We start from the raw sequence: 13,200 nt of genomic DNA, 5'->3' as shown, positions 1-13,200 counted from the left end.
GAAAAGGAGTGAATCTGACCTCCAGTGTTGAAGAATGAGAGATTTTGCTGCTAATCAGTTGCAACCACAGGACTTTATGGTAGTTCCCTTTCTAGGAGGACAAGATGAGATTCAGACATAAAATTCTTTCATTCTGGGGGGGACTGTGTTGAGGCAGAGATTTCTTATTATGGAATCGAGTGACTCCCAGAATGGGCAGGTAAGAGGACAGCTCCACCAAATATGTGAGAGGGTCTCCTCACAGTTTTTACACCTGCAGCATTGATCAGGTAGATTATGGTTGTATTTGTATAACACCTTGGGATTCTATTTTATGGAGAGGTCTGGCTTCAAGTGTTCTTCATGGTAGATTTGAGTAAAAAAAATAGACCATTGAAGCTAGGACAAATGTAGATTCAAGAACCTCTTAGTAATTCTAGCATGTCACAGGGCGTGCTGATGATTAAGACACAATGGGGGTCATTTACTAAGGGCCCCATTCACGTTTTCCCGACGTGTTACCCGAATATTTCCGATTTGGGCCAATTTTTCCTGAATTGCCCCAGGATTTTGGCGCATGCAATCGGATTGTGGTGAATCGGCGCTGGCACGCACGCAACTGAAAAGGGGGGGGGCGTGGCCATAAAAAAACCCCGATGGATTCGGAAAAAACGCTGCATAAAAAAAAAAGTGTCGCTCAACACGCGCTTACTCACATGGTAGAAGAAGCAAAAAAGCGGCACTCACCGGATTCGTGCAGAAAGATTTATTTGGACACACAGAGTGTAGACGTGGACATTTGTGCAGACCGCGGCAAGCGACGGGCCGTTTCGCGCCTGTGTGGCGCTTTCTCAAGAGGCTTTTCTCAAGTGCCGCTTTTTTGCTTCTTCTACCATGTGATTTTGCCTTCCCAGCTTTTCATTAGCTGAGCACAACCTTAGTGCAGCCTCGATTCCTATTGGAGTAAGGCGAAAAGGGATGAGTGTCCTCAAGGGGTAGTGCAGGGCATCCATCTCATTGTGTACAACACGCGCTTACCTTCACCCACGATAGGACGGTGAACTTCAGTGCATTCCGATGGTCTTCAGCACAGCAGCTGGACCCGAATCCACTGCAGAGAAGGCGCCGCTGGATTGCAAATGGACTGGGTAAGTAAATCTGCCCCATTGAGGCTCATTTACTAAGGGTCCGCTGATTGCACAAAAGTCGATATATATATATATATATATACACTCACCGGCCACTTTATTAGGTACACCATGCTAGTAACGGATTGGACCCCCTTTTGCCTTCAGAACTGCCTCAATTCTTCGTGGCATAGATTCAACAAGGTGCTGGAAGCATTCCTCAGAGATTTTGGTCCATATTGACATGATGGCATCACACAGTTGCCGCAGATTTGTCGGCTACACATCCATGATGCGAATCTCCTGTTCCAACACATCCCAAAGATGCTCTATTGGATTGAGATCTGGTGACTGTGGAGGCCATTTGAGTACAGTGAACTCATTGTCATGTTCAAGAAACCAGTCTGAGATGATTCCAGCTTTACGACATGGCACAATATCCTGCTGAAAGTAGCCATCAGATGTTGGGTACATTGTGGTCATAAAGGGATGGACATGGTCAGCAACAATACTCAGGTAGGCTGTGGCGTTGCAACAATGCTCAATTGGTACCAAGGGGCCCAGAGAGTGCCAAGAAAATATTCCCCACACCATGACACCACCACCACCACCAGCCTGAACCGTTGATACAAGGCAGGATGGATCCATGCTTTCATGTTGTTGATGCCAAATTCTGACTCTACCATCCGAATGTCGCAGAAATCGAGACTCATCAGACCAGGCAACGTTTTTCCAATCTTCTACTGTCCAATTTCGATGAGCTTGTGCAAATTGTAGCCTCAGTTTCCTGTTCTTAGCTGAAAGGAGTGGCACCCGGTGTGGTATTCTGCTGCTGTAGCCCATCTGCCTCAAAGTTCGATGTACTGTGCGTTCAGAGATGCTCTTCTGCCTACCTTGGTTGTAACGGGTGGCGATTTGAGTCACTGTTGCCTTTCTATCAGCTCGAACCAGTCTGCCCATTCTCCTCTGACCTCTGGCATCAACAAGGCATTTCCGCCCACAGAACTGCCGCTCACTGGATGTTCTTTCTTTTTCAGACCATTCTCTGTAAACCCTAGAGATGGTTGTGCGTGAAAATCCCAGTAGATCAGCAGTTTCTGAAATACTCAGACCAGCCCTTCTGGCACCAACAACCATGCCACAATCAAAAGCACTCAAATCACTTTTCTTCCCCATACTGATGCTCGGTTTGAACTGCAGGAGATTGTCTTGCCCATGTCTACATGCCTAAATGCACTGAGTTGCCGCCATGTGATTGGCTGATTAGAAATTAAGTGTTAACTAGCAGTTGGACAGGTGTACCTAATAAAGTGGCCGGAGAGTGTATATATTCTGATAATTAGCGTTTTGCACCTCATTTAAACGGGGATTGTGGCGCACGCGATCGGATTTTGGCACAAACGCAGTGCTTTCATGCTACACAAATTGGGTGGCGGACCATTGGACGATCCGATGGATTCGGACTAAGCGCAGGATTTAACATCTGAATTTGTGTCGCAATCCATGCATTTACATTCACGGGGAAGAAGATGGTGAACTCCGGCGGACCTGAGCAGGGAGCGACACATGCAGGATATCGGGCGCACAATCGTAGTGAATCGTGCCGGAGGGCATAATCATCGGACATCGCACTGCGGGGATCGCGCAAGGGACGGGTAAGTAAATGTGCCCCAATGTGCCAGTATTAATACATCAACTTTAATAAGTTTTTGACTCAGTAACGTTTACCTAAAATAAAACTTAGAAGAAAAGAAAATCCTAATAAAAATGTAAATTTTCAACCACTCCTTTGTTGCACAAAAAATACCCATGTAGGATGCGGTCACACATTGTGTTTAATGCATGCGTTTAAAAACGCATTGCAAAAGCTGAAGAGTGATTTGCCTAATTAAACAGTTGTTAACACTTGTCTTTACAAAATGCAAATGTTAACGATTGTGTTAATGAATATGTTAACATTGTGTCAACAATCACATGCATTAGTGCTATGTTAACACATGTGTTAACATCAGTGATAAATAACCCCCATAGCAAATCCCTATAGGTTGTTATATAACTTTTGATAGAATTATAGGTTAGTGAAATGGGAAATCAAGGAAAAAGCTTTCACAAAGCTGACAAATATCTCCAAGTTGCTCCACATTAGCAGGACAAAAGTTTTTACAATACTTTCGATTATGTAGTACCTTAAATGCACTTACTAATGTAATAAAATGGCCAGTGTCCAGCCTATTTCTCAGTGGATGCCATTGCTCTCATGCAGTCAGCACCACTTTGGTTGTTTAGCAAAGAAAGCAAATTAAGCCTCCGTGTTAGCTCAACCAATTAATTCAAGAATGTACTTAAACACTACTGCTGTTAACCTTAAACAAAGATTTAAAGGGGTTGTCCACCTTAAGCACACTCCAGCAAATAATTGATATTGTTTGTGTAAAGAAAATTAATTTCCAATACACTTCATGTATGAAGTCTTTAATTTTCTAGATCTCTGCTTATTATCATGCAACAGGAAACATCATTATTTACTTTCTTTAGATAAACACTGTTCCATGAACATGTGATACAGTTTGTTAGCATGACACAGCTCTGATTTACACTGTAAGATATAACGAGCCATGCATCTGTGTGACATACCTTGATCATGGACGGGTGATTATCTACAGGAAGTAAAGAATGAAGTTTCCTGTTGCATGACGGCAAGAAGAGATCTAAAAAACCATTAATAATTAATAAAGTATATTGGAAAATTGCATAGCTTTTAATTATACAAACAATATACCATATATACTCGAGTATAAGCCTAGTTTTTCAGCACATAAAAATGTGCTGAAAACCCAAACTCGGCTTATACTCAAGTAAAAAAAATATAGGTTTTACCAGGTATTTATGGTAAAATTAGGGGCCTCGGCTTATACTCAAGTATATACAGTAAATTATTTTCTTGAGCTTAATGTGCTTAATCCTTTCACGCATCCTGACTTAACTGTCGTAATTGTATGATCACAATGGGAAGGTACAGTTACAGGTACGATCAACGTGGGAACTTGGCAGTAAGTGAAGGTCAATAGCCAGGATCATGACTATGGTGACCTTGGCGTCTATAGGGAATTACCAGAATGATAGGCGCCATGCTAATCATTGCTGTGGCAGTCCTGAGGTCTGATGAAGAGAGCTTTAAGCATGAGCTAACCGTGCTGCTGTTAGCCACGCAGAATGCATAGGCTGACTATGTAATATGCTGTAATACATCAGTATATATTATCATTCATTAGTATACTGTTTACATACATTAGTATATTGCACAGAACAAGTGATCAAATAATCACTTGTTCATGTGCGACATTGGGACAAAATAAAACAAATAAAAACATAATAAAAATGTTTAAAAAAATAGTGCAAATGAAAAAGTGATTAACAAAGAATAAATGTCCCTTGATGCCCTATCCCATATGAAAATCAGATACAACATAAAAAAGTAAAAATCACCAAAAAAACATTACATACGGTAATTAATTTTACCACATCCGTTACAATCCCTACAATAAAATAAAATTATCACTGAATCGACAAAAGTCATAAAAAAGTAAATAAAATTATAATATTTTTACATTTGAACTCATAAAAACAGCATAGAAAGTGATCAAAAAGTAACATTTACCTCAACAGAATATCAATACAGTACAGCTTGTCCCACAAAAAACAAGCCCTAAAAACAGCTCTGTAAACAAAAAACTTAAAAATATTTTTCCTATTTATACAAAGTGTTGTAAAAACAAGCAAATTACTTGTTGATTAATGAGTGCTATATTCTGCAAGTCAACCATAAAAAAGCTAGATAAATGGGTATCGCCATAATCATGGTGACCCGTAGAATAAACATAACATATAGGGATACGTAAGGATATAAGTAAAAAAAAGTTAAAAACCCTAAACCAGAATTAATAATTTTTTTAACCACCACCAAGAAAGAGTTAATAAAATCAATTAGCAATTGATCAAACAAATCAAACTTGGAGTTTTTATTACAACTCCATTTTGTTTTAACCCTGGTGAAACACCCATAGGGTTAACAAACTTCTCTAAATTGATCTTTAGACATTGATGGGTGTAGTTTAAATTACACAATTTACAGGGTTTTACTGTTATTTAGGCCTCTCAAAGACACTTGAGAACAGGTGCCTCTAAATACAGGTTTTGGCAATTTTCATAAAAATAAGAAAAATTGCACCCAAAATTCTGAACCTCCTAACAATCTAAAAAAGAGAGAGGATGCATAAAAGGCATGCCAATATGAAGCAGACATTTGGGAAAAGTAACGTGTAATTGTTAAGCTCTTCTAAAAAATACATTTAATAGGAAATTTGATTAGTTAATAAGTTATTGAAAGTTTTTTTTTACCAAAGTTCCATTTTTTATATAACTAAACACAAAAGATCTAGCTACCTGTTCTATATCTATCCATACATTGGGTTATTTATTATTTTTTATGTATCTATTTACTTAATTAGGGTTGACAAAGGCTTGACAAAGGCTGAGACTACAGCCGAAACGTTGCGGGAGGTGGAATAAACACCCTTGTTTTTTCACTATTTTGGAGTGCTGCCTGTCTTCATTTCGTTGGATATCTACTACACTCTTACTGGTGAGAGTGAGGATAGCACCCATCAACTCTTTTTCTCAAAGACTGTGCTGCTTTTTTTCTTCTTTTTGTATTTACTTAATTAACTATACCTCATCAACTACATCAAATCATAACCTTGTACATATGTCCTTTGTCCTTTGATTGACCAACAGAAATTTAATTCCCTTGAAAAAGGAGATGTTTGTTCCAGAAACCACTTTTGATAACCTGTTATGACCACTTTTAATAACAAAATTCTCAGAGAAAAATTGGTTTTGGTGTGAGCCTCCTGTCCTTAACCCTCCTGCACTAATACACACAAAAGATATCATCCAAGTTTTTCAACTTTGAAGTAAAATGTGCGATGAGAAAACAATCTCAATATACCATGAATATGTTAAATCGTAACAAAGTTATAACCTCTTATAATGCCACAGGACAGATTTAAAAAAAACAGGCTTGGTCCTAAAGCCCTAAAATGGCTTAGTCCCAAATGGGTTAAAGTGAACAACCCCTTTAAGTAACATTTATAACAAAAAGAGGAGAATAAGCTACTATTGATAATCACTTACAGTACAGTATTGAATTCAACATGCTGAAAATATAAATGAGGTTAATTGCCTTTGCAGCATTGAATTTGACAGATGCCAGAAAAAACTACATATAGTTTTGTAAATAACTTCACTGGCAAACGCTTCGGGTAATGAATAGTTTTAATAGGATATAGAACAATAACATAACTGTTGTACACTATTAAACATGTAATTATGGCTTGTTCTTCTATGTTAATAATTTAACGTTACATATGCATTGATTATTTATGCACTACCGTAGTTCTCAACTGAAGCTCAAATTGTTGCTTTACCCTGATATAAATTGCACTTTCACCAAATATAATGAATTTCTTAATAAAACTCACAAGCGGATTTTAAGCTAAACCTAAAGCGCTTTACTTCATTTGCTTTATAATGTACAAGCTTATTTGTACCAATTGCAAGGCTGGCAACCTATGTAGGGTACATTTACAAACATAACCTAGGTGCTTAAAAAACTCTTCTTATTCAAGGTAATTTTTCGAACTATTTATTAAGAAATAATAATGTTTTTTGATATAACACCATCATATTCGGCATAATTTTACAGATCATGGGGTATTTTCTTTCTTAATGCAATTAAGAGAAAAACCGAGAAACTGAACTTGAAGTGAATGATGTAAAGAAAGTCTGGTCTGCGGAAAATTACAGGGTTGGGAGAAAAATTCATAACAGTCCACAGATATTAGCAATCAAATGCCAGAAGACCTTCAATCACTTCCCAGAAAGGCAACAAACACTTAACAAGGACCTAAATAATAGAACCCATAGTCGAACCAATAATACAAACGATTAGCAATCTGACACAGTTATAATCCTTAAAGAGGTACCACAAGTAATGGTACTGTACCCATTACTTTTAACCGTTCATACATCAGATTTTAGACAAAACTGAAGCTCTCGCCACTATAAAAATTTTTCTCATGCTACGGTAATTGTTACGGTAATTGGCTGTATCCACAATGGCAACAACAAAGCATATAGGCAAATAATTGGGGACTACATGGAGTGAACGTCAATAAGACCAAGAAGATGGTGATCGACAATAGAATGAACACAACAGTGCCAGAACCTATTAAACTGATTAAAGGGCAACAGATTCAGCAAGTCAGCTCGTACAAGGTGCATTCACTTATGGCAGACTAGATTGGAGGCATGTCCAGATTGTATCTCTTAAGAAGGCTTAAGTTGTTTCACATATTCACCAAAATACTGAAGCTGTTCTATGAAACAGCAATGGCAAGTGTCTTTTTTAGAATGCCATATGTTGGGGAAGGGGCATGGATGGTAAAGACAAGAAATCAATCAATATTGCCAGATGTGATGCCCGACTGCAAGATGTCATTTATTCCCAAGACAATTGAATTATACAACAAGATTTTAGTTTTGTACTGACGCACATCATTTGGTGTTTACTTTTGCACGTGGATAATTTGCCTAGATCCATAATATACAAATGATTTCTCATTGGAATAAATAAAGTTTTATTCTACTCTACATATAAACAAAATTACAGACATTTCAGAGTAATAACGGTATCATTTGAAACAATAGGAATCAGCCCGATCAGTCTGATCATAGTGTCAGTCCGATCATTATGACGAGAATACTCCTACCGTGAAAACATCCTGCCAATTAGGACAAGTATTCTCGTTTTTTTTGTTGTTAAGCAATGGCGCAGCACAAACTCTGACACAAAAATGGCTGTCAATTCTGGTACTCAAAAATGAATGACAATTTTTGCAAATAAAATGAACAAAGAAAAAATGTATTTAAAAAATTACTGTTAATATCAGTGTGCTAGAAGACTGACCAGCACTGTTAGGAGAGGAGGTAGCAAGAATGACATCGAGGGGAAGCTTTTTTTTTAATAAAATTGACCTTTTAAAGTCAAGGATTCACAAATGAGAGACCAGACAAATTTAATTGGTCAATTACATCACAAACAGAGCCTCAAGTTCCATCGGATTGTTTTCAACCCCCACTTTTCTGCAAAACCCTCTACCTATGCAGGCCAAAAATGCATCTGCATACTCATTGCCTATTTATGCCAAGCCAATGCCAAGTACTGGATGGCCACCTTGCAGGATCAATTCTACAAATATATTTGATAGAAGGGGAAATTTAGGACGAGGTGATACCTAACATGTTTATGATTTTTACTGTTTATTTTTAAATCAAGTGTTCTAGGGAAAGAGGGGTGATTTCAACTTTTCCTTTTTTAATTTTTTTTATATTTTTTTAAAATTCTTTTTTACTATTATTTCAGACACTAGCTTACTTTAGCCATACAGGGCCTGATTGCTCAGACTATATACTGCAATTCTACTGTATTGCGGTATATAGTAATTTTACTACTGATCTCTAATAGCCTAACATCGGCAGGCTATTAGAGATCCCAATCCATGTCATGGCAACCGTTCGTCCCCTCCAATGCAGTTTTGGTCCACTCATCACTACTTGCTACAACTGAGTTCACTGATTTTGCACCAATGGAGTAGAAAAATGCTCAAACCACCTGTTTGCACCTTTTTCTATGCCAAATAGGTATAAATGTCTATAAAGGAGATATAATCCCCTGAGTGACCTATGTATCTCTTCAGATATTTCTAAGTTTGACAGCTCTAGGATAATCCCTTTTTCAGACGTAAACTCCTATTTTATATCCTTTGTAACTTGGCAAAAGCAAAGTGCTGTGCTTCCACTGAATTTGCATGAAAATGAGTTATTTGTAACTCACTAGCTAAATTACATTGAATTGGATAGTTCATATTTCATTGTTATCCTTGATTTAGAAAAAAAAAATAGACCCTTAAAAATGTAGAAATGCAATTAAGTACTTGACAGGAAAAAGGTACAAAGACAGAACAAAAATAAATTGCCCTTCACATCATTTTTTTGTTCCTAATCATTCTTTTTACTCAAATGTAACTTAAAGTTCTGTTTAATTTGAAGGTCTTATAGTCACTGAAAAACACTATATCCTACTTGCAAAATCATACATATCATATGAATATCAGAGAACTGGATGCTCTTTTATAACATTAATTGGAACCATAGAATTTCTATACTTTTTATGGTATCATCCTTTACTTACAATTTCCTTATTGCTGAAAGACTGAACATGTTGTACAGCAGTGAGGGCTGTATGGAGAGGGGTCACATATGCTGAGCCATCTCTATACATGGTCAGTGTCAGCTGTGTTACTGTTAAGTATCATGCCCGAACCTGACAGCGGTACCTATCTGGGTTCTGCCATCTTTAAGTGCAAAGCCTGTTAAAGGCTCCCATAGCTTAATCATTAGCATATGTATATTACAGTCTCTCTAAGATAGACTGTAATATAGAAAAGTATATCTACAATATGCTGCAATACAGTTGTGATTGATCAGACTCCCTAGGGGGTAAAAAAAAAAGAAAATCAACAAAAATCATAAATGTTATGTTTTTTATGTCCCAAAATGTCCTATCTATCAAAATATAAAAAAACAATTATTTCCCACACCCTGTAATGGAAATTAGAGCCATTTTTTCTCTATTTCGCAAAACATATCATTTTTTTAGATATTTTCAGATGTCTGTTTGATTTTTTGTCTGTCCTTGAATATTAATAAAGTTATCATTTTCGTATGCATATTTTGACCTATATTGTTGGCAGTTTTTTGTGCATTGCTTTGGTTTTTTGACACATTTGATTTCATTGCACAAGGCTATCTTTGATTGGATTTGGCTGTGCTAACCAGCTTTTGAGGCTTATGTAAGGTGGCCATCCATATGTAGTATCACAGTTGATAAATGATTGTATCCAATAATATCTATTAATGTTCACAGCTGAAACAATGGTGGTTTCAGGTTCAATACTTGAATAAACTTTTGAAAGATGTGATTATTAGAAAAGTGAAGAGAAGAATCGCAGAACATATCAGTTATGTCATCAACAATAGTCTGAAAGCATCGATGATATCTATACATTAAAAAAAAAGAGGAGGAGGCTGGTGCTGTGAACCTTTGTTAAGGGAAGCCTTTTGGATATTGAATCTGGACACTAAGTCTTTAGATTCAATCCTCCCCTTTCCTTAGGGACTATTTTTTCTGACACTTGCATAGCTTGGTCATCCCCATGCACCCCCCATCTCAGCTCCTCTACCCATGCATCTCAGAATCCAATCTGATTACCTTCTCAGCTCCACCCCCCCCCCCCATCATCCCATGGCATCTCATCCACCGCAATCTTTCAGATCCTCGTGTGAGGGTCAAGATAATGATTATATGTCCATAATAATTATATGTTTTTTGATTGTATACATGTGCCCTTTGCCCTATATTTTTGTACTCTGTCTGTTATGGAATACAGAGCTTTTCCCTTACATCAGTTTTAACCAGACATGCAACTGTCAGCGGAACTCAAGTCTTGTGATGGAAAGCAGAAGATGGAAAAGCAGATGTTTGTTAAGAATAGCATCAGCATCCAGACTAGTGGTCAATTTACTGTAGACAACGGTGACTGGAAATTCCCCTGGCATAGCAACCAAGGCCTAGTTTTGAGGACCAATCAGCAGGGGTCGGGTGCCAGACATATATGCTTAGCTATAACCAATTATAATGATTTTAATGTATGTAACCACACCTTTTTCTATGGGTATAAGAAGCTATGTAATCAGGAAATAAACACAGTTCATTTCTCTTTTCTGTTCGGCAAGTTAAGAGCATGAACCTAAGATAAAACAGAACTTCAGTCTTCTGTCTTTTCTTATTCAAACGTGCACGCATGCTCAACTAATTTGGAGTGTCTGAGAGAAGAGTGTAAGGCGGGATTGACCCGACCCCGACAGCTGGCGCCCAACGTGGGGCCATCCCCGCTGATACCGTACACCCGAGGACCCGAACCAGAGGACGGAGGACGAACGCTTGTCCACACCAATAGAGGACCGCGGCCTCACTGAATCACGGTAAGTTGATGCATATTATATATGTGTTAGACTTCCCTGTGATCATTGGTGTGGAATAAGTTAGTAGCTTCTGATACTTTTCGGGTCTAAGGGCTAATTGTCTGAGTGGTGAGACTCATTTTCTTTACGGTGATCGCTGGGATGGTTCAGAACTGATACATAGTGACACTTCCCTATGGTGTGTCACTGAATCACCACGCCTCATTCTCTCAGGCACTGAGTCAGACCTTTGGGTGGAAAGTGAAAGTAAAGGGCTTCATTGTGACATATAGAGTCTCTGCCCCCCTTCTGTAGAAGCTGGGGAGGAAGTTTGCGGAATGAGAATAGTACAGATTGACATCCTCTGTTCTGGGGATATTGGGCACTGGTTACGTGTCCGGATTGTTTCTATTGTTTTTATTGTTTTTATTATTTTATACGGGGGGAGGGAATTAAGGTGGTCTAGGGTTAGAGACCGGAAAGAAGATAGCATTGGCTCACTAGGAGACCGGCTGATTGAGGTACCGAGGGAAGCACGGTGTGTGATCAGAGGTCGGGTAGGTTAGGGACTTTGTTATTTTGCTGACACACGACGGTGAGCCGGGGCCCCTGCGTTGAGTGAGTAGCTACACTAACGTGTACCTTGTTAGAACATGATGTTAGGTGTGTTTAAGAAAGTGCATACCCTCCCCGAGGGGGCAGAGACTGCAGTCAGGCTTGTTGAAAAAAGGGAAGGAAAAAAGTATGTTAATAATTGTGTGAGGTTGTACAAGTATGTTGATATGCCTTCAAAGGGAAGGCTACAGCCTTCAGTGTGGAAGCAAATTCTAACCACAAGTAGAGGTGTGTTAGAAGATAAGGGCATATTGAAAGCCGCTCAGGCTCACTACAGAGTGGCCAGAGCATTGCAAGTTGAAGGATGGTCAGAAGTGCAGGGAGATGATGGTTCAGCAAAAGCGGAAGTGCTATATGGATATGTGAAGCTTTTAGATAGAGATGTGAAATGCAGAACCAAAATGGCGACAGTGCCATGTGCCCAGCCACAGCCCTATAATGGCGGCCAACCCGGTCCGGAAGGGTGGACCTGTAGAGTGTGTGGTTTACAAAACCTGGAATGGGCGGAGTCATGATAAGAATTAGAAGAATTAGAATTAAAAGGACGGTGAGAGGAGAAAAAAGAAAAAAAAAAAAAAAACTTGCTCAGATTTTCAAATAGACACTTAGAGCCTCTGACTTTGACAGACGGACACCAGGACAGAGTGACAGGAATCCTTCAGAGTGCCCGTTGAGAAAGAGACAGGTGATAAGGGACATTTTAGAGATTTTGATGTGTAGAGAATTTGAGAAAAAGAGATTTTATTTCTTGAGGGCTAAATTTCTCCATAGCTGCTTGTAATTGGTGTCTGAGAACTGGTCTTGAAGCGATCAGTGACTTTGCAAGTGCAAGTTTACAAGGAGGGGGGGCGATAGAGGGAACTGTGACTGAAAGACAGAGGGAAATAAAGACTAGTGTTTCACAGACCACACCAAAGTATGACTGACAAAAGTTTCGATTCCGGACGAGCCCAGCTCAAGGGGGCGTGCTTCCACTTGCTGGGAGGAGACATTACTGAAGTGACTAAAGTGAGTGGCTATATTCTAATAGGGGGGCGGTAACTAACGAGGACGTCAGCAAGTACATCCCCCCCAGACAGCTTCTCTTATTGTCAAACCCTCCCCTGCTAGCCCAGTGATGATTTTAACCCATTCACAGTCAAGAAAAAGACCCAGAAAGAACAACATACATGTAGGATGGTCCATGATCTCCAAGCTGCTAATGAGTGTCCCACACTGGCAGCAGTCCCCGAGAGTGACAAATTATTCACTGTTATTGATTTGGCAAATGTTCTCCTTTCTGTGCCCCTGCATGAAAATTGCCAGTACCTATTTGCCTTTACCAGTTCAGTATTCC

Source organism: Engystomops pustulosus, chromosome 1 (genome assembly GCF_040894005.1).
Source record: "Engystomops pustulosus chromosome 1, aEngPut4.maternal, whole genome shotgun sequence".
Classification (NCBI taxonomy): Eukaryota; Metazoa; Chordata; class Amphibia; order Anura; family Leptodactylidae; genus Engystomops; species Engystomops pustulosus.
This window is presented reverse-complemented; position numbering follows the sequence as displayed.